The sequence below is a fragment of the Vanacampus margaritifer genome, chromosome 1, assembly GCF_051991255.1.
Source record: "Vanacampus margaritifer isolate UIUO_Vmar chromosome 1, RoL_Vmar_1.0, whole genome shotgun sequence".
In the NCBI taxonomy this organism is placed as follows: Eukaryota; Metazoa; Chordata; class Actinopteri; order Syngnathiformes; family Syngnathidae; genus Vanacampus; species Vanacampus margaritifer.
Window position 1 is genome coordinate 33,371,249 of NC_135432.1, and position 20,532 is coordinate 33,391,780.

The 20,532-nt window shown below is 39.1% G+C and overlaps 1 pseudogene across 1 annotated transcript; it reads left to right on the plus strand.

The window, feature by feature from the left end:
- The first annotated feature begins 486 nt into the window (after positions 1 to 486).
- LOC144037790 (forkhead box protein P1-B-like) lies at positions 487 to 16,916 on the plus strand (annotated as a pseudogene). The gene is made up of 15 exons (XR_013289038.1): positions 487 to 630; positions 3,162 to 3,302; positions 8,450 to 8,795; positions 11,173 to 11,284; positions 11,369 to 11,477; positions 11,584 to 11,691; positions 12,795 to 12,882; positions 13,140 to 13,217; positions 13,324 to 13,516; positions 13,642 to 13,718; positions 13,800 to 13,901; positions 15,542 to 15,669; positions 15,800 to 15,845; positions 15,934 to 16,097; positions 16,184 to 16,916. The product of XR_013289038.1 is annotated as a forkhead box protein P1-B-like (transcript).
- The last annotated feature ends 3,616 nt before the right edge of the window (positions 16,917 to 20,532 follow it).

Genomic DNA, 20,532 nt, shown 5'->3' on the forward strand with positions numbered 1-20,532 from the left:
CATTTGTGTTTTCGTCAATAGAATTTATTGACTAAATAATTGATGACTGCCAAGACACAACAGAACGTGGTGAGAGAAATGTCGCCATCTTGTGGCTGTGTAGGAGTCATTCAAAGGTTTTGACAATTCTATCAGAGAGCGTTAACTATGTTGTAAATTGTGTTGTTTATAATAAACTAAAATACTATGACTGTCCACAGTGTTATGACAGCTTGCACAATATAATGGACAACAGGCTACCAAATACAAAAATTAAAGAGGTATGAACATATTGCGAAAGTAATAAGGTAATGGGTGGGTTTAGTGGTATTCCAAATTGATTAACTAAATTATTTTTGTTTAAATCGTAGAGAATTTATTTGTTGCAAAATTTTTGTAACTATAATCTTAACACGAGTCCCTAGATGTGGGAACATTTTACAGAGACGGAGTGACCCGTGAGATTTTTTTTCCCCCTGAAGGCGAGCTGTCTGTCCCGCGTGTGGACATGACGTCACCATTGTTTACTTTTACCGAAACCACGCCCTCTGTTAGCAACTTGTGGCTAACCCCGCCACCAACGAAGCCACACCGAGGTTCATTCTACCGACACCGCACCGAGTCCAACATTGTCTACGCGTACACAGGCTGGTGAGTAAAAGTTAATAAAATCGCACGCAGATAAACCTTTACACGAGTGTCGATCTGAACGTCACATTTATTGCCAGATCACCGTTGGCAAAACGAGGAGAGATATGATACCGTTCGGTTAGCAGCTAGCTTTTGTTGTACATCGCTACGAACCTCAAGGTTTGAAAACATGTCCATAATATCTGGAGGAGAGTCGAGAAAATATAGCTTATTAATAGCACGCGCTCATTCGCATATCCAACATGCTAACTCGCAGTTCCTCATTCCCCTTGTTACCACTAGCTTAATGTTAGGGTCCTCACTCGAAACATCATACTGCAATGGCTGCTCTCGGCGGATGTCGAGTCCATTCATTTTTCTGCCAAACGTATAGCACAGCTATTAATAGTAAGCAACACCTATGTGACACCTACTCAGGCGTGTTCAGATTACTAGTATCTGAATGTCAAACAGTGAGTGAAAATGACGCGTCCTCAAAGTGAAGTGAGCCCAGCTTTCTAAATATGCTACCACTAGTATTTTTTTCTGAGACAGATTTGTAACTAACAAACAACAAGACTGATTAGAACGATTGTATCGACCGTCCAACAGATGAAAGCGATGCAGACACGTTGCAATGCATTACAATTACCTCATATGCACGAGAATGTTAAACCTCACACATATTCTTGTGTCTTTATTTTGGAACAGCTTTGCCACAGTATATATTTTTTTTTACTATCTATAATGTGTTGCTCCTAATGCATGAATAAAAAAAATATTGAATGCGCAATAATAATAATTCTTGGTTCTCCCCAAAAAAGTTGACTCCTGTCTTTAGGACATGACAACAGGAAACTCAGCTTTTTGTCTTGTGTAGTAACACTAGTAACACTGATTCTGAAAGCACGAGTAAACCGATAGAAAACTTTGTTCACAAATGCCGGACATGGTTTTGATGGGCTTTCATTTGCAGGAATCACTTCACTTTTTTATTTTAACCATCTTTGCAATATCCCTTTCATTCATTTCATAATACTACTCCCAAGACATCTCATGCAAGGAAGTACAGTACTCATTTCTTATTGTCTCTTATGTGGCTAAGTAAAATTGAATCTGTATCATGGACATTAGTCCCAACAATCCAAGTAATTTGGTGTTGATTCTCTTGTGAGCCTAAATGTCAGTTGTATATTTAACCATTGCTTTGCATGTTTGATTTATAAGTTTGCAAACCTTGAAAATAAATGACGTTCTCCTTGAGGCAACACGGCCTGTTTCATCTGAGCTTTTCCATCTGCTCACATTATCTGTTTGCTTACTTTATTTACTTTTGTTTATGCCGCTTAGCTTTCGACTCAAGCACTCCCAAGCTGTACACATAAAAGCCTTCTTGTGCATTGTACTACCTGACACGGCCGTTTATCGCACCACCTGGTTAATGGTAAATTGTTCCAGAAGGAAGATATGTTTGCACATAAACACAGACCCAGGGCCCCTGTGTTTACAGTAGCCATGGCAGCACTCAGTTATTCAACAAATAGACCAAGCATGTTCCTCTTGCAGTTTCACAGGATACTCTTTGCAACTTGTACTTTGGCCTGTTTTTTGTTTTGTTTTACATTCTAACCTGGTAGATTGCTAACAACATTGGTGATTTCAGTTAACGGTGAATAAAAGTATTGTGTTTTTCTATTGACGTTCTTTTTGCAGAGTAGCTCCTAACAACACAGTTGTCACTCTGCCAGATGTATTTGTGCGTGTATGCCTTAAAATCAAATAATGATAAGCGCTTATTGGAATTGTGCCCCTTTCAGTTTCAAATGCAGAATGGCGTCAACAAACACTGTGGGGTAAACCAAGTTTGGACAAATCTCCAAGTGAACTTTTATTTCTGAAAAGAAAAACTCCTCTTACGCTAACCACGCCCGAGTGCCGTGTGTCCTTTAGTCAACATAACATCCTTTTTACATTTGATGTCTACTCACGAGCCTTTTTTGCCTCACTTGTGTGCCCCAGTGTGAGGATGATTTTCAATGTCTGCCTAGTAAAAATACATCATCACTTCTAAATTGTACCGTTTTAGAACCACCCCTGAAATGTTGGATGGTGGTCCAGTGAGTGTTACTAAAGGCACCCATCTGTTTGCAAATAGGATTTACTAAGATTCCCAAACTCTCCTGAACAAGTTACTGTTGTCAACAAAGGTTATCATTATATATTTTTTGATGTTGGCAATTGGTACACGTTAAATAATATTTTCAGAAGACTGAAAAAAACTAAACAAAAACACAAAACAAAGAGAGAGAAAAATAACAACAGTCGTTACGTTCAGATATAAATTTCATGGGGGAAGGACTGACTTCATAAGATAAAAATTATGAAGTCATTCCTTCCTCCATGCTCAATACTGACGTGTATAAATGGTAGAGGGATTTAATTTGCTATGCTCCTTGACTTCTAAATAACCTCACCATTGAGATTTGTATTTTCCATATTCCATTCGGTCACATCCAGCTGTTTCAATGTACACACATTTGTTTGTTTCTCAGGTCAGTGAAGTCCAGATGCACGAGTCTGGGTCAGAACCAACTAGCCACTCCATTCCAGCTGTTAGGACGCAGAACGGGAAAAATGCTGAGAATGACAGTCGATTAAGGAGCGGCCACACTCCTCCCCCAGAGTCACCCAGGGTCAGTTTATTCCTGTTGCCTTCTCTTTATTACACAAACACTGATTGTTCAGAAGCTCCTTTTGGTACGGGTTACCTCAGGTTTGGAGCATTGCGAGCAAAACAAATGTGTTGCACACACTTAAGATCACCGTTCAACTTAAGTGTGTGAATCATGGGCTCTAGTTCTGCAGGTGTTGGTGTGATGGATGGATTGATAGCTTGATAGATAGCTTGATAGATGGATGGATGGATAGATAGATGGACAGACAGACACTGTACATAAATGCACTGCTGCAGAAAAATCCAAAGTTGAGTGAGGTTTTTGTTTTGTAAGTGAAGGTATTGTATAGCCTTGAACCCCTCACTGTGTTTTATATTTTTGTTGAAAGTTAGCACAGAGAGGGGTGCAGGGATTGAGAAAGGGAGGGTGCTCAGAGGGGGATTTTGTTGTTGCTCTAGTCCCCCCCCCCCCCACATCACTGACGTTAACAAGTCTCAGGCAGAAAATTGTGGTGCTATTTATTAATTTATTGGCTGCCAGGTGGGCTATGGAATGGAGCTGATCGGTTTTCCCTGCTTAATTGCAATGTTATTTTCAATCAACATTTGAATTGTTGTGCCCAGTTGTGTGTCTGCTAGGGAATGTCACATGTCTGTGGCTGTGTAATATAATATTGTGGGTGTTTTTGCAGATGCTTGTCCTTTTCAGGATGCGTATTAGTATAAGGTTTTAGTGCTTTTTTTGTTTTTCTGTCAGTCATCTCAGAGTTCACAAGACCAGTCTTGCAGGAACGGAACTGTGTTTACACTCGGCTGCTCACTGGTATGACTCTCAACAATAACAACAACACAAGATGTTTGGACTTGCTGGCTGCCATGGCAACAGGGATTAGGCAAAGGCTGTTGTTGTGTTGATGGTGTCCACAGAAAAACAGAGGGGCCAACCAGCTTTGTCTGTCTGTCTGTCTGTCTGTGGGGTAGACCTGTTTTTTCAACGCTTTTGTGGCCACCTCGACTGCATTGAATCTCATAAGAAAGGCCAAACAAGGAGGCCGTCGACTGTTATTGTTAGCCCACAGCCTCTGTGAAATTCTCCGTCAGTTTGTTTACCCGACTCTAAACAGACTCTGCCTCAGAGAGAGATGTTTGTTTGTGGTTCAGACCTTAATTAAAATATGAATCCTGCATTCTGTTTTCGTAAACAGGCTCTGCCTGCTTTTTATTCATTATTTAGTCTCTGTGCAATTTTGATGACTTTGTTTATGTTTACTGCAAACATTGCCAGAGCAGTGAGGCTCGACAGGGAGTGGGGTGGGGGTTGGTAAATCGCTGCCTGCTCAGTAGAGGATGTTGTTTCTGTAGCGCTGGTTGTTGTTGTTGTTGTTGTTGTTGTTTTGATGGCGCTCTAATTCCCTTGAGCCATCTGTTGTTGTTTGGTTCATTTGGAGCTGAATCGGCTTGATAGAACGTTCGACACTAGACGGTGAGTTGGAAAAATAATCTTTGATGGTATGGCGTTAGTTGTGTGCACATGCGTCATGCGGTCCATGTAGCACTCAGTAGTTGTGTGTCAGACTGTCGGTCCCCATGTCAGTCCAGCCCATGACATCATTTTATGTGGCCTGCAACTTTGAAAACAATATGATTCTTTCAAAATGCCTTCTATGCTCCTTTACGAGCCAAAGTGGGCATCAACAATGCCTCAGTTCAGCTCTCCACTTTGTGATTTTACGCAACTGCAATAATCCGATAGGTATGGGCCATGAATACAGAATGGGAAGCAATGTTAGAAAATAGGAGTTGTCCTAAAATGTCTACTAACGTATTGATGGATGTGAAGGTAAATACATGTTTATGCTTAACTCCTTCACTCCCAGCCATTTTCACTGAAGCAACCCCCTTCACTCCCAGCTGTTTTGCTGGATTTTGACTGATTTTGTAAGGCCTACAGAATATTGTGTTCTATTGCTATAAAAACATAGAACCTACCAAAAGAAAGATTAAAGCCTCTTCTTTCATCAGGAAAAAAAGTATATTTCTATTTATTTCCGTTTTGGAGCAATTAGCATTAGAATATAGCTTAGTTTCATCATTATTCTCTAGTCTGTTTAAAACAGTGGGGGAAAGAACTTTTTGCAACACGGCCCTGGTTAATCTCTTATACTCTGCTGCCACCTGCTGGCCGTTTTTTTTAATAACTACCATTGCTTCAAGCATTCTCTTCAGTTCAAAGGCTGCATCAAAGCCTTCTGTATGCTATAGCATTTAAAATGAAATAAAAACATTAAAGAAACGTGTAAATATGTCTTTGGGAGCGTGGTAATATTTAAAATAGAAATAATTTATAAGTTTTTGGGAGCAAATTAGTTAAAGAACAGTAAATGGTGTGGCCTCTCTGCCATTAAAGTTGGTTGATGTTTGACTATTACAATTTGCGTTTGTGTAGACAAACGCAACGCCAAGAAATTACTACTTGAGATGTGCATTTGTTATCAGAGAAAGGCAGTCTAAGAAGCTAAAGTCAAATTGCTGATCATACATGTAAATACAAACAAAACTGTCTTGAACTTGACATTTTCTAGTTATTTTAGTATATAGCAACATTTTTACAATTGTAATACATTAGTATCGTTAGCACTGACACGTTAGCACTGACATTGTGCTAATATTAAATAGCTAAAGTGCAAGAAGTGTTTGACATTCACCTTTTTTCCTTGCGACAAAGGTTTTTCTTAAATTTGTAAATATGTCTATTGAGACAATTTTTTTCTCAAATTGTCTTCAGTTTTCCTTATAGTGTGAGACTATAAACCAGTATACTATTTATACAATTTGTCTTTCAGTTATCTTTAAACTATACAACCATAAGCGAACGAGTACTGTATTGGTTTTCTGTAAATTGTCATAGAGAATAGGCGAAACATTGTAACACTGAACTGAGGGAAAATGTTTTGTTTTGTTTTTGTCCTCAGTTTGTGAAATTACGAGAAATATGTATGACTAAATAGTGGAAAATAAGGGGTAGGAATGGATCATGATAAGCTCTCTGAACTTCTAAATACTCTTTTTGAGCACCACCTTTGTATAACTTTTTTTGCAATTGTTTATTTAATTTGATGTTACTCAAATAAAGGACAGGAAAAATATGTAAGAGGTTGCACCACTAAAATAAGTGACTTAGCAGCCTTAACATCTTATATTCTCTTTTTGAAACTCTTATTTTAAAGCAGATTGACTTCACATTTCTGCTGACTTTAATAATATGTTTCCTGGTATACATTTTGTTTGTTGTTCCTATTTGTAAAGCGTGTTCAGACACGTGTGACTCCTCACCACACAACCAACAAGGGCATTCGTCTTATCAAGTGCATTCGTAATATGTTTACTCAACCGTTTCATCTTGTTTTTCTCTCCGTCAGTGTTTTCAGCACTGTGAGTGACACCACACCCGTTTCCCTTTGTGTTTTGCGTGTGAGTCTGTTTAAGAGTTCACAAAAACACCCACTGGCCAGCAGTGAAAACGTCCATTTCCTCTGTAAAAGTCCCACGTGGTGTTGCTAGTGTTTCTATATGAAAGGATCCATTCCATCCCTGGTTATATGGTCCTGATTTACTAAGTCGTTAAAATTGTGTGTTGACTCAAACAAATTGTATATACAGTTTCGGGGCGTGTTGTGATCTTTCATTAAGATCCCAAATAGGAGGCGGTAATTTGCATGTTCACGCAGACTGAGAGATTGCGCAAAACAAACCGAGTGAGCCCAAATACAGTAGGAGAGACAGAACGAGAGCGAAACAATTTGTGTCCTCATTATGGAAAAGAAAGTAGCGGGAACCCGGTGCGGTAACATTCATCAGACACCTGCGTTTTACAGTTGGGTGCGGCTTATATTTGTAACAAACTCGAGTATTCCTCGAATTTAGCTAGCGCGGCTTATAGTATATATAGTTATACTATATAATAGTGTTAATTTCCTCAGCGGAAACTAAACAAAAATAATTTCGTCAACATACTTTTTTCACTAGACTAAAACTACAGTAGACTATACTAGAACCCTCATTAATAAACAATAACTGGGACTTAAACTTTTTCGTCGACTAATGAAGACGAGATGAAAATGTACTTCACTTAAAAACTGGACTAAAATCTATGGACATTTTAGTTCACGAACAAAAATGAGACGAGAATTATATGATTTCGTAAAATCTCGTCGTCTCTGCTAACACTGTCACACCCCCTTTCAAATCTGCAGCTAGTGAGTGCTACATGCTAATCCGACCGCTAGCTAATGCTGGCTAATTTACTAGCTCATAGCACGGAGCCATAGTAGTCACTTGTTGGTATACTGTAATTGTGTGTGAAGTTGTTTTTCATCAAAAAGATGAAAGAAATTTTTATGTGAAATAATTTTAGATCCAATATGTTCAATATAATCTGCTGATTTAAGAAAAAAAAATAAACACAGGGGTTAAATGATTGTTCTGACTAAAGTTAAACTAAAACGTTGGCAGTTTTTGTTTTCTAAAACTAGACAAATAAAATTATGTTTTCTTGGACTAAAACAAAGACTAAAATGCTAGATTTATAGTCGACTAAAAATGGACAAAATAAAAACGGGATGAGGTTGACTAACTTTGACAAAAACTAACAAGCGTGATTGAAACTGGACTAAAAGTGAGACTTAATTTAAATATGGCGGATAAAATTAACACTACTTTATAGTCCATAAATTACATTAAATTACATTGCATTAATAGATTAGTACATTGTTTGTTTTTGGAGAATACATATTACTTTCTGTTTCTTCATTTGCTGCTTTTTTTTCTTTCTTATTTCTGAACACTAAAACAGGCACTGCACGGCTAACTGTTCTTTAGGACATCACAAATCCCACACTGTAAAAGACAAGTTGTAGGCTTAAAAAAACAAAACCACAGATATTTAAAACTATTTTTACATATATTTCAACTAAACTAATGTTGAGTACCCGCTACAAGATGTGTGGAGCTTAGGAGAAATAAATTGCAAACCTACTGAATTGTTTCATCTATCTTTCGCTTTAAACAAACATCTCATTTTTTACAGTGTTGGAAGATGCAAAATCCACCAATTTAATTTGCTCAGTCAAGTCAACTTGTTCAGACGCAGTGCTGTGGTTGTCACAGGTTCCAGCATCGTCATCCATGATGACCCCACCAGCCGAGGCTCCGCAGCAGCTACAGCTACAGCAGCAGCAGCAGCAGCAGCAGGCGGCGGCGCAGCAGCAGGTCCTCAGCCCTCAGCAGATCCAAGCCCTGTTCCAGCAGCAGAAGGCCCTCATGCTGCACCAGGTACGCTGTCTCGACGGCGTTTGTCTGTCTTCAATGGGCCCGACCGACCTTTCTGTTCGCTCCAACTCTTGTTTTATCAACATGTCTGCAGCAACAAATTCAAGAGGTCTTCAAGAATCAGCAAGAGCAGCTAAATATGCAGCTGCTCCAACAGAAGAATGCCGGGATAGTAAGCCAGGAGGTAAGTTGACATATTTGTGACAAACATACGTGATAGGAGGGACCAGTAATCAGAACTATGTGGATTCGCTACCTTGACCTTGTTCAGCTCACCTACATTTTGCTGAGCAGAAGTAAGAATGTATCAGTACTACTGCACTTGACAATGGCATAGTTCACTATTATATCTTTATGCCCGAATGATTTTCTATATTTTGCCTATTTGTGTAATGTGTCTGATGTTTTTTGCTGGTGAGAACTGAGAGTGATGGTTGAAAATGATGAACATAGTGTTTAAAGCAACATTAGCTTGGCTACATTAGTTACAAAACAACAGTATAATGCAATTATTGTTTCTTTGTTCCTTGCCTTACAGTTTATCTTCGTTTCTTTAGCAATTAATGGCAAAGATGCTTGTTTCACACTCGGTATTTTGTAGGGGTGTGACTTGCCTAGTACCTGGCGATTCGATTCGTATCACGATTCATAGGTCACGATACGTTTCGATACCGATTCATCCCGATACGAATCTAAAAATGTATTATTGCGATTTTTTTAAACTCATGTTTAGAAAATACTAATCAGTAAACTTGTACATGTACACTGTAAGATTTGTATGAAAATGTATTTATTTATCTGAAAATTCAGGCTTATAACTGAATTATTTAACCAACAGGTTGCAGTCTGTTTCATGTTTGAACAGCACTGAAATCAAATATTAAGGCTTTATGTTCCATTAATATAACATTTTCTATGCTTCATGTGTGAACCCGAACCCTAAGTAAGACGTTTTGTTGAATGTTCCCATAAAAAAATTGATGTTTAAAAATCAATTCGGCCGCATATCGAATCGATTCAAGAATTGCGCGCTGTTATATCGTGATATATTGCCGTATCGATTTTTTGCAACACCCCTAGTATTTTGTAATACTTTATTACTCTTTATATTTGACTTTATTTGTGAAATATGACAAAAACTCAGCCCTCTTTTGCTCATCTGGGTTGAATTTAGTATTTTCTTTTGTCATATTTGTCAAAGGTTAAATATTAAAAAAAATTAAAATTGCAAAATTTTTAGATTTCATCATAAAAAAAAAAGCAATTTACAGTGATGTCAACATGCAATTAGCAGAATGTCATAGATTCGAGAAGGGCTGAGAGCAGGTGTGGGCGTGCGGATGCAGGAAATGCTTAGTTTCTTTCTAAATGTGCTTTGACTTTGCACACGAGGGGTTTGTCTGCAGACAATGAAGGGAGTATTTCTGACCACATTAGTTGATCCTCTGGGAGTAGCGTACTGTAAAACCACAGTGAAATGAAGAGCATGATGGGTGTCGCTGAAACATCACCATTATCTAGTAACTTCAGCAAGTCCAACGTCTCTTCCCATAAATGCCTGCTTCACAAACATCTCGGATGGTAAACACATTTCAGTCGCAGGTTACATTTAGTTATTGATTCCCTCAGAGGGTTGTTAGGACAGGACTGTGAAACCATATGTATAATCACCTCATCGTATAGTTACATATATACACAACAAATCGAACTATTTTAGAAAGCAGAAGTCAGGAAAAAATGTTCAACAATTACTAAATGGGCGAAAAATAAACTGCAGTAAAACACAACAATCCCAAGTAAAAAATATAATTCAATAAATATTGCTTGATGACACAAAAATGCTATGAATCTATGAGAATTTTTTATTTATTTTTTCCACCTGATGCCCCTAATTTTTGATCATCTTTACTTTAAAAATTTTTTTAAATAATAATAATCTTTTTCTTTTATTTTTTTTAAAGAAAAGATTATTAAAAATTAGGGGCATCAGGCGATTAAAATGTGTAATCGTAATTAATCTTAGACTTCACTAGTTAACTCACGATTAATCACAAATTTGACATCTGTTATAAATGTACAAAAAAATATATTTTCTTGGTTTTCATACTCGTGTTAACAAAAATAGATTTTTTTTAAAAATATAAATAGTTTTAATGAATTTTTAACGTCTATAGCCGTCAATGGCAGCGAATGAGTTAATATGTCATGACTCCTTCTTGTGACTTGCTCCATGTCAGCCCTTAGATCATTCATAAGCTCCAAAATTGTATTGCTGAATGGACAGTCTCGATTTATGTAAGTGGAAAAGATCTGTTCTCTGTCATCTCTCATTTTGCCACATCCACATGCATTCTTATGTACAGTGGTGCTGATTTGCACCTGCTTTTCAGAAAAATCTTGAACTGATCACTATTTGAATATATTTGAATGAATAGCTCTTTTTTTGGGGGGGCATTTTGCAGATGTAATCTGGGGTGCGCCCACTTAGTAGATCAGCTGTGTTTGCATTTGTTCACATTTGCGGCCTTGAATGAATCCGACCATTTGTGTTTGTGTCCTAGCTTACAGCACAGCAGATCGCCATCCAGCAGCAGCTCCTTCAGGTGCAGCAACAGCATCTGCTCAACCTGCAGAGGCAAGGCCTGCTCTCCGTGCTCCCCACCAATGTTGCCAGTACGTCACAAATCAAATCTTGTGCCTGATCGCCACTAAAGTGAAGCTCAGACAGACTGTAAACGCAGTGTTGCCTTATTTCAGGTTGTGAAAATGTCAGCGGTGCGTCGTCCACGGGCGGGGACTCCAGTGTGTCGTCCAATCACCAGTCTGCGACTAACGGCCATCCCGCTCTCCTGAAGAGGAAGGAAAGGTGCTTTCCTGTGCAAACGGAAGCCTTTCATTACATCCTGTTGAACTGTGATTACACATCCAGAAGTGCATCACTGAAACTTCTCGTGTGTTCTGACTTGTTGCAGCGGCTCGCTGGATGAAAACGCACCAAGTAGCCACGCTCTCTACGGGAACGGCATGTGCAAGTGGCCCGGCTGTGAGACGGTCTTTGGAGATTTTCAGGCGTTTCTCAAGTAAGTATCAGCTGGTCGCCGCAACACTGATTGGACACTCCGACAAGACACATCGGTGAGGCTTACTTAATTGCTTACTCATTGGAAAGTTGCTTGTGACTATCAAACAAAAAAAGCAAAGCGCCCTAAAATGCTTTTTCCGTCTAAAACAGTGGTTCTTAAAAGGGATAGGCCGATTATCGGTGCCGATTTTTGGCATTTTGATAAATATCGGCATCTGCCTTTTTTACGAATCTGAAGGATGATAAAGTTGGTATCTCACGGAGCGGTGAATGCTTGCGAACGTAGCGAATTTCGGGTTAAAGACTTTTACAATCAGTTTTTACTTGTTGTAAACACATTTCGAACATATTCAGACAATTTTTCACTGCGAAGATCTTTTGAAACCTTTTACCAACCTTGATGAATATCCCAAATTAGCTACATTTGCATGCATTTGTCGCTCAGTGAGATAATGGGGACTTTTCATTTATGGATCTATTTTACTTTATCAAAAATGGTGCTGACAATAGGAACTCACTACACTTTTTATTTTTTTAAATAATAATAAAAAAAAGGAAATTATGTTGGAATTTTTAGAAAACTTTATTTACAGTACAAAACGTCAGAAAACTATTTACATGGCCTGGAAGCTCCCTGCAATATATATATATATTTTTTAACAAATCTGTCAATTCTTTATACGTTTAAAATTAAAAGTAAAAGTAGCTTTTTTGTTTTGTTTTGTTTTGTTTTGTTTTGTTTTTTGACACTAATATTTTATCTTTTACTGAAAATGAATATCACCTTGAAATATTGGTTATCGGCTTCCTAGACTACAAATAATCAGTATCGGTATCTGCCTTGGAAGAAAACATATCGGTCTGTCACTCGTTCTTAACCTGGGTTCAACCAAACACAAACAGGTTTTCAAAAAGTTACTTTTTAGTATTGACATGAAATAAACACCATCAGTGTGTGGATGAAAAGTAGACACAAAAATAGGTTTTTGAAAACACCTGTGTCCCCAAAAATCAATTTTTTTCAATCCATGTCACATTTAACACGTTCCATTTGCAGCCATAATGTTTACTGCTCTCAAATATTCCGTTTTCTTTCTGCAGACATTTGAACAGTGAACACACACTTGACGACAAGAGCACCGCACAGTGTCGTGTGCAGATGCAAGTGGTTCAGCAGCTGGAACTACAGGTTTGTTTTCCAACTATTCTACCCTCTTTTTTTTTTTCAAATCAAAGAAAGTAAACTTTGCCGAGTGAGCCAACACACAAGTGACTTTATTTAAAACGGCTGCCAACTGCAGTGCCATGTTGTTTTCACACCACGCCTGGAACCAGAAGTGGCATCTTCAGACGAGCTCGCACCTCCAGAAAGTGTGTCAGAAAATAAGCCAGAAGTGGTTTTGTCATGTCGCAGTCAGTGAACTTAGCACCTCTCTGCTCCTGCAGCTAAAGAAAGACAAAGAGCGACTCCAAGCAATGATGGCTCATCTGAAGTCGTCTGAGCCCAAAGCTGCAGCTCAGCCTGTAAGTTTCTAGCAATTAACGCTTTGATGTGGACTGAATCTCCCCTTCATGGTTCAAGAGACACAATCGTAATGTTTGTTTATTACAATTTGTTTTTCCTCCGCAGGCGAACCTCGTGCCTAACGTGTCCTTCTCCCAGGCAACGGCACCCAAAGGTCCCCATGTGAGCTTGTCCCAGAGCGCCACGGCGCCGTCCACGCCCTTGACGCCCCTGTCCGAATCCCCCTCGGTCCTCACTCCCAACGGCGGCTTCAACGGGACGCCTGTTCGCAGGCGCTACAGCCGCTCTGTCAGCCAAGGTGAATGGAGGCGGACACAGGAGCTTCCACGCGCCTCGATATATGCGTAGATTCTCGACATTAAAACAACATTTTGAAAAGATATAAATTGGGAATATAAGTGTAAGATTGTTGTCTTTCAACAGATATTGTTGATAATAAGGAGTTCTACCTGAGCACAGAAGTTAGACCGCCATTTACATATGCATCTCTCATACGACAGGTAAAGTTGTATGAAAATGCAAAACTGTATGTTGGCAAGACTTTTCGGATCATTTTCCAACATTTCCTTCATCTCCTTCAGGCAATATACGAGTCACCGCGCAATCAGTTGACTTTAAATGAAATCTACAATTGGTTCACAAGAAACTTTGCCTATTTCCGGCGCAATGCAGCCACATGGAAGGTATGGATGTCACATACAAACAAATGAAGCTTCATGAAGCACTTGTGATTTATTTTATTTTATTTTTTAACTCCTCTATATGGCATCTAGGCATAATGATGCAGTGTCGATAAATTAAGATGAAACAAATAATCCAGTGGCCAATCAAAATACCAGTCCCAATCAAAATATGTAGTTGGGCAACTTCTTTTTAAGGAATAAAGTGAAGTGCAAAGAATTAAATTCAATACAATAGGGCTTCAAGTAATTTAGCAATATCTACCATTTTAAGAATTCCTCAAACCGATGTTTAATTATATCTTGTTTTGAAATCCATGCTTTTAATTTGGAAGGCTGCTCTGTATTTCCGTTTTCTGTTTACGTTCTGCGTTCATTACATATTAGACTATATTACATATAAGAGCTATAATTAGCGTCTGCGAGGGCCGGAAACAGCACCGTTATATTTTTAGCATCGCAGCTCTACGAAGTTAACGAGGCAATTAAGCGCATAGGTGATATTACTCACAACAACAGTACTTACTTATTCTCAGTAACGCACGCCGAAATGGCCGAAGTAATGAAATGAACAAGTGGTTACCTCATAAGGAGACACACAAGAAACGAACGAGACGGAACAAAACTTTTGTTCCCCACAGTCTTTCTGACAGTTCTTGACCGAAAAATGGCCACAACAGCGGGGGCCGATACCAACATTGATATCCGTCGCAAGTACCAATACCATGAAATGTGGCCTGGTATCGGTACTCGCCCATCTTTAACTCATTCACTGCCATTGATGTCTATAGGTGTCAAAAATTCATTAGAACTAGTTCTATTAGTTTAAAAATGTTTTTCCCACTTTTGTTAACAAGAGTATGAAAACCTAAAAAAATATATTGTACATTTAAAACAGATACAAAATTTGGGATTAAGCGTGAGTTAACTAGTGAAGTCATGCGATTAATTACGGAAAAATTTTTGCGCCTACGCCCCTCATTCTTTAATTTTTTTTCATAATCTTTTCTTTTTTTAAAAGAAAAAGGAAAATGTAAAAAAAATTACGGTGTCAGGCGATTACATTTTTTTTAATCATAATTAATCTCTTCACTAGTTAGCTTACGATTAATCACAAATGTTATATCTGTTCTAAATGTACAATAAAAAAATTCATACTCTTGTTAACAAAAGTGGGAAAAAATGTTAAACAAATAGAAATAGTTCAAATTATTTTTATATATAAAAAAAAAAAGATAAGTTTACGTGATACTTTAAAATTAATGAATTATTACTTGACCACTAGATGGCGGTAGTGATGACTGACTGTCCCTTTAAGCCAAGAGCAGCATCTAGAGCAGAGGTGGGCATCGAGGGCCGAAGTCCTGCAGGTTTTGCATGTTGCCCTTCTCCAACACGGCTCATATATGATCAGCTCATCAGCAAGCTCTGCATAAGCCTGATAACGATCCTGTTGATTGGAATCAGCTTGTGTTTGAAGTGAGAAACCTCCAAAACCTGCAGGACTCCGGCCCTCGAGGACCGAGATTGCCCACGTCTGATCTAGAGGAGTAAAAAAAATATTGCAAGTGATTCATGAAGCTTCATTTTCCCATCACGACATGGTGTGCATATTGTAACGTGTGATTTTCTGGAATTGTCAGAACGCCGTCAGACACAACCTGAGCCTCCATAAGTGCTTTGTACGCCTGGAGAATGTGAAGGGAGCCGTGTGGACGGTGGACGAGATCGAGTTCCACAGACGAAGGCCCCAGAAGGCAGCCGGTAATGGGTGAGTTGGCTAATGCCTTGTTGACGCCACACCAGCTCAGACCCGACGTTCCACCCCAATGTTTTTGGCGTCTACGACTGGCAGTCATTTCCCGCCGAGCTCTGACTCGCTTTTTTCTTTGCAATTACAGACCTCTTTTGAAAAACCGACAGAGTTTAGCTGGCTCTGCTTCCCAGGTAGGCTCGTGGGAACGGGCAACTAGACAAGTGGATCCTTTCTTTCTTTCTCTAAATGTAAAATGTGACTTTATTTTTTTTTTTGCAGATTGCTAGTTTAAACTGCAGCTCCTTCTTCAGCCCGGGTGCGATAGGCAGCATCCCATTGCATTCCTTGCCCCACATCCTCCAAGAGCAGATGAACGGCGCCCTTGCCAATGGGTCCGGGTACCAAAGCGACAGCAGCGCCACGCAGTCGCCGCCGCAAGCTTTGTATGCAGCAAGCGCATTATTGGATGTTCTGTGATTAAATGTGTTTAACACAGCACACCCGTGTCTTCCCGCTTCTGTTCAACCAGCATCAAAGAGGAGCATGAGGACGAGGAAATCTGTGAAAATTACCCGTACGAATCTCCCGAGAGCACAGATGAGCACGGCCACAGCCCGGAGATGACCCGCGACGACGACAACGGCGGCAGCCCCGAGAGGCTCCGTCTGGACCGCGTGCCCTCTCTCTGACCACGAGGTCCGAGATCTCGGGTTCCGAAAGCAACTGCAACTGCTTCATCTGCATAACCAAACACACTCTTGTTGTTCTTTTATTATTTATCAGTATTTTTTGGGGGGGGGGCTCTTTTAATCTAGTTTTTAATTCTGTACAGTCAAAGTGAGATCACACATGTGAAACTGTCTTTTCATGGTGGATATTTTTTAAACACGAGCATGAGGAGCAGCAGAGAAGCCAAAGGAAAGGGAACACTGATAGGGAGCACTTCAAAATGAAAAGAAAAAACAAAAATAAATAATAATTAAAAAAACACTAGTTGATTTTTATTTTAGTCATATTATATATGCATTTGTAGAGAGATGATTCCTGATATGTTCACTGCCTGCGTGATCGCATATATTTGTATGTAACGATATCATCAGGTGATTCCAAAACAGAATGTCTTTATACGTGTTGGTATTTTTCACCCCCACCACAAGCATTGCTGAATTTTCTCAAATTGAGCATGTAAGTAGATGCTATAGATTTACCTTTTACTGTAGACCAACTGTATGAAGAATAAATTCATCATGATAACTGTCAAAGATTTGTTTTTTGTATGTGTGTGTGTGTGTAATTGCTCTCATTTTGCGCTTGTCTTGTAGACAAGTGGTGAAACTGCTAGCGAGATTTGAATGTAGCCTCACTTCACAAATCTCCTGTCAATCTCTTTCCAAAGCCACGTGCCCTCTGAACTGCCCATGAACCCAAATGTACTGCACGTGATTACATATATATTACAAGTATGTAATATATAGTAATAGCCACAGAACGCATATTGAGCTTTATCAAAATAGCAGCACTAGCTTTACTGAGCTAGCATTAGCATCTAAGACTGTTAGCCACAGGTGCTACTATGACCTATTCCTAATGGTGATGTAGCTATAACATAAAATGGGCTTGTATTCTGCCCATTGCGTCGACAGCAATGTTCACTCCATTCTGGTCAGTTCAGCACTGTTGCCAGCATCCGATGAGCGCTCACCAAGGCCAGCCCACCCGGCGGAGTAGCTCCCGCTTGCCGCTTCCCGGAACCATGTTCACCAACCCCATTGTAACTGTTTACAGCAGATACATTGCAGCCACAATACAACCTTATCACGACAGCCTTGCATGTTACAACAAATGTCCAAACAGAAATAGAGCTCGACAATGTTTACATTCTGACAGGAACAGCAATACATGTTATCAATGCAGGTGTATAAAGAAGAGTTAAGCGTGGCATTGTCAGCAAGTAATCATATGCTATATTTACATGATTCAAATCATGACAGCTCCAGTTTTGGGTTGATTAGTAATATGTTACAATAATTTCATTTGGGTAAGACATAATCCACAATTTAATGATGTGAGTTACTGACAGCAGTTATTGTCTTTCAAAAGCCAATTCTTCTACTCTTTTCACGATCCGTATTTTCTTCTGAGAAGATCTTCTTTTGTTTGGATGAAGATCCGACAGTCTTTTGTCCATGTGTTCTTGATGAATCCATTCTTTCTCAATTGTCACACCCTTTGGCAATGTCAGCATTTCGTTTTATGAGATTTTCATTGACGTAGACATGTTTACCTTTAAGCTTTTAGCTCCCCCAAAAGAGCAATCTTTTTCTTCCTGTCAACAAACCTGATCAGAACTTCTGGTGGTCGTGTCCCCCCAGTTGGGAAGCCAAAAGCACATCTAAATGTGCGCTGGATCCACAACTAATCCCAAATCTCTGTGTTGAGTTGTCACTTGCTGAAGCTTGGTCAGAATCAACTGCGGCGTGGTTTAATCTGGATACCTGTAACTATTACATAGTTGATACGAAGATTCTGTTCCAAATCATCCACTTTTTGTTCCAAGGTGACAATGCGTCGATCTTTTTCTTGTGTCTTTTTCTTCAACTGCTGAATTTCCTGCAGAAGTGGCTCTATGCTCTTTTTCATTTCAAGTATTTCGGTGACCATTTCTTTGAGTTTTGCAAGAGAAGATTTTATCTCCTCAGTCTCGTCAGCTCTTTTTCCGCCAGGCATATTGCAACAATGTAGTTAAAAATCTCAATGTCAAAACAGAAGTCACGAGTGAGTGCAGGAGCGAGTACTGATGCGTCCTTCCTCGACAGATGCGTCCTTTAGTTTTCGAGTTTTTGCTATCTATATCTTGTAAATTGATTAATGAGTTGCTCCTTTTAAATTGTGGGCCAGTCCGTTGGGTGAAATTGAGGAAAATTGTCATTAAATAGCACCACAAAAGAGGTGACCCAAAAGATGCTGGTCCACCGGGCATCTGCCCTGTATACCAGATGGCCAGTCCAGCCCTGCTGTCAGGTCATATTCTCTGAAAGGATTTATTTATTTATTTGGTTGATTGCAAACTCCCAATTATTAGGTAAATGATATAATACAAATCTGTACTATGAAATATAAAAAATCCATTCCTCCATTTTCTATTCTGCTTTTGCATATAGAGTGTAAAACGGCGTAATTCATGACGCCATTAGTGTTGAACTGTTGTGAGACCATTTTGTCTTCTTTTCTGTTGCGGTGCTCGTGTCTGTCCCTTGTGTGTATGTGCCTCCTGATTGGCGAGTAATGATGGATAAGGAGGAGTGAAAATGGGACAAAATGCAATGCATGCGCTCAACCTCAAAGAGGTCCGATTCCACACTCAACTGGAAAAATTAGCGCCAAAGACAGGTAAAGTGATTTTAAAAAATATATATTTATTCATTAATTTAATGATATGAAATTGCTTCTTGACATAATTGAAATGTTTGACTTTTGGCTTAGTCACTCAATTGAAAAGTAAGCAATAATCATTATTATTATTATCTTTTTTTTATCAGTCTTGGCTTGTGTTCCTTTTGTGCATCAGCCGGGTGTTATTATTATTATTATTATTATTATTATTATTATTATTATTATTATTATTATTATTATTATTATTATTATTGTTTACACAAAGACATTTTTCTCAAGTTTCTCAAGTGCCCTTTACTCTGCAGAAGATGACAACTTCTCCCTCAAGAGCTCCTGAGATGAATTTTATGGATCTTGGGACAAAAAAATGTTCTGAGTGTGATGGTATGTTTCTATCATATTGTGTATGATTTGACTGAAGAACTGTGAATCTATCAGACGCAGGTTTGGGTGGGTTACTTTTAAAATGTAATCCGTTACAGTTACAAGTAACCTGCTAAAAAATGTAGTTAATAATGTAATCCAAGTACCATAATATTAAAGTAATGTAACTGGATTACTTTTGGATTACTCCAATATTGAGTATGCTCATGAAGACAAAATGAAAATAAATATCACCACAATATATATTCTATACAATGTGCCCTTGCTATTTGTGGGTGATTGGGACCCGGGCACCCGACAAATAGCAAAAATCCTTGCGCAATTAAAAAGCATGTAGGCTATTGATTGATTGATTGAAGGCCATATGCTGTTTTTGAACTGTCAAAAAGCAACCACACCTCACAGTTTGATAGATAGATAGATGGATGGATGGATGGATGGATGGATGGATGGATAGATAGATAGATAGATGTATTCCGTTACTACCCAAGCCTGATCAGATGATATATACTGTATAGTGTGTGAGTGTATTAACATTTACAATCATGCTGATTTTGATAGACACTGACTAGTAGTAGCCAATTATGACAAAAATAAAACACTGAAATGCTAAAAAGGAATACTGTACAATTATTTTTTATATATATATATTTATATTTAGGGACGAGCCCCCCTATTTTCTTGAAACAGGATGGATCCAAAATCTTGGAAGCGGGTTCAGACAGTTTGAAGAGCAGTAGCAGTAGTGTGTTTTCCTCTGATGACTCACACCAGCCTGTCACTGACGGTATGTTGCAATGACCATCAAAGGCGTTCATGGTTGAAACCAAACTCTGAGGTTTTCCTTTCCCAACCCCAGAGGACTGCGCTGGACTTGTGCTGGCTTGTTTGCATTGCCGCTTCCACGAGTTCATGCATCTGCTGCTGGACACATTTGCCAGGGCTGCCAGTCACTACTTTCCTTCGGTGGATCACGTCACCGAGTCCAGTGGGAGGGACCATCAGGGATGGGAGTGCTGGACCTCCAACTTGGGACTAGATTGGGACATCTGCAGCTCCTGCCAGGACTCAGCAGAACTTCTGGAGCTGGCCATGGAGATA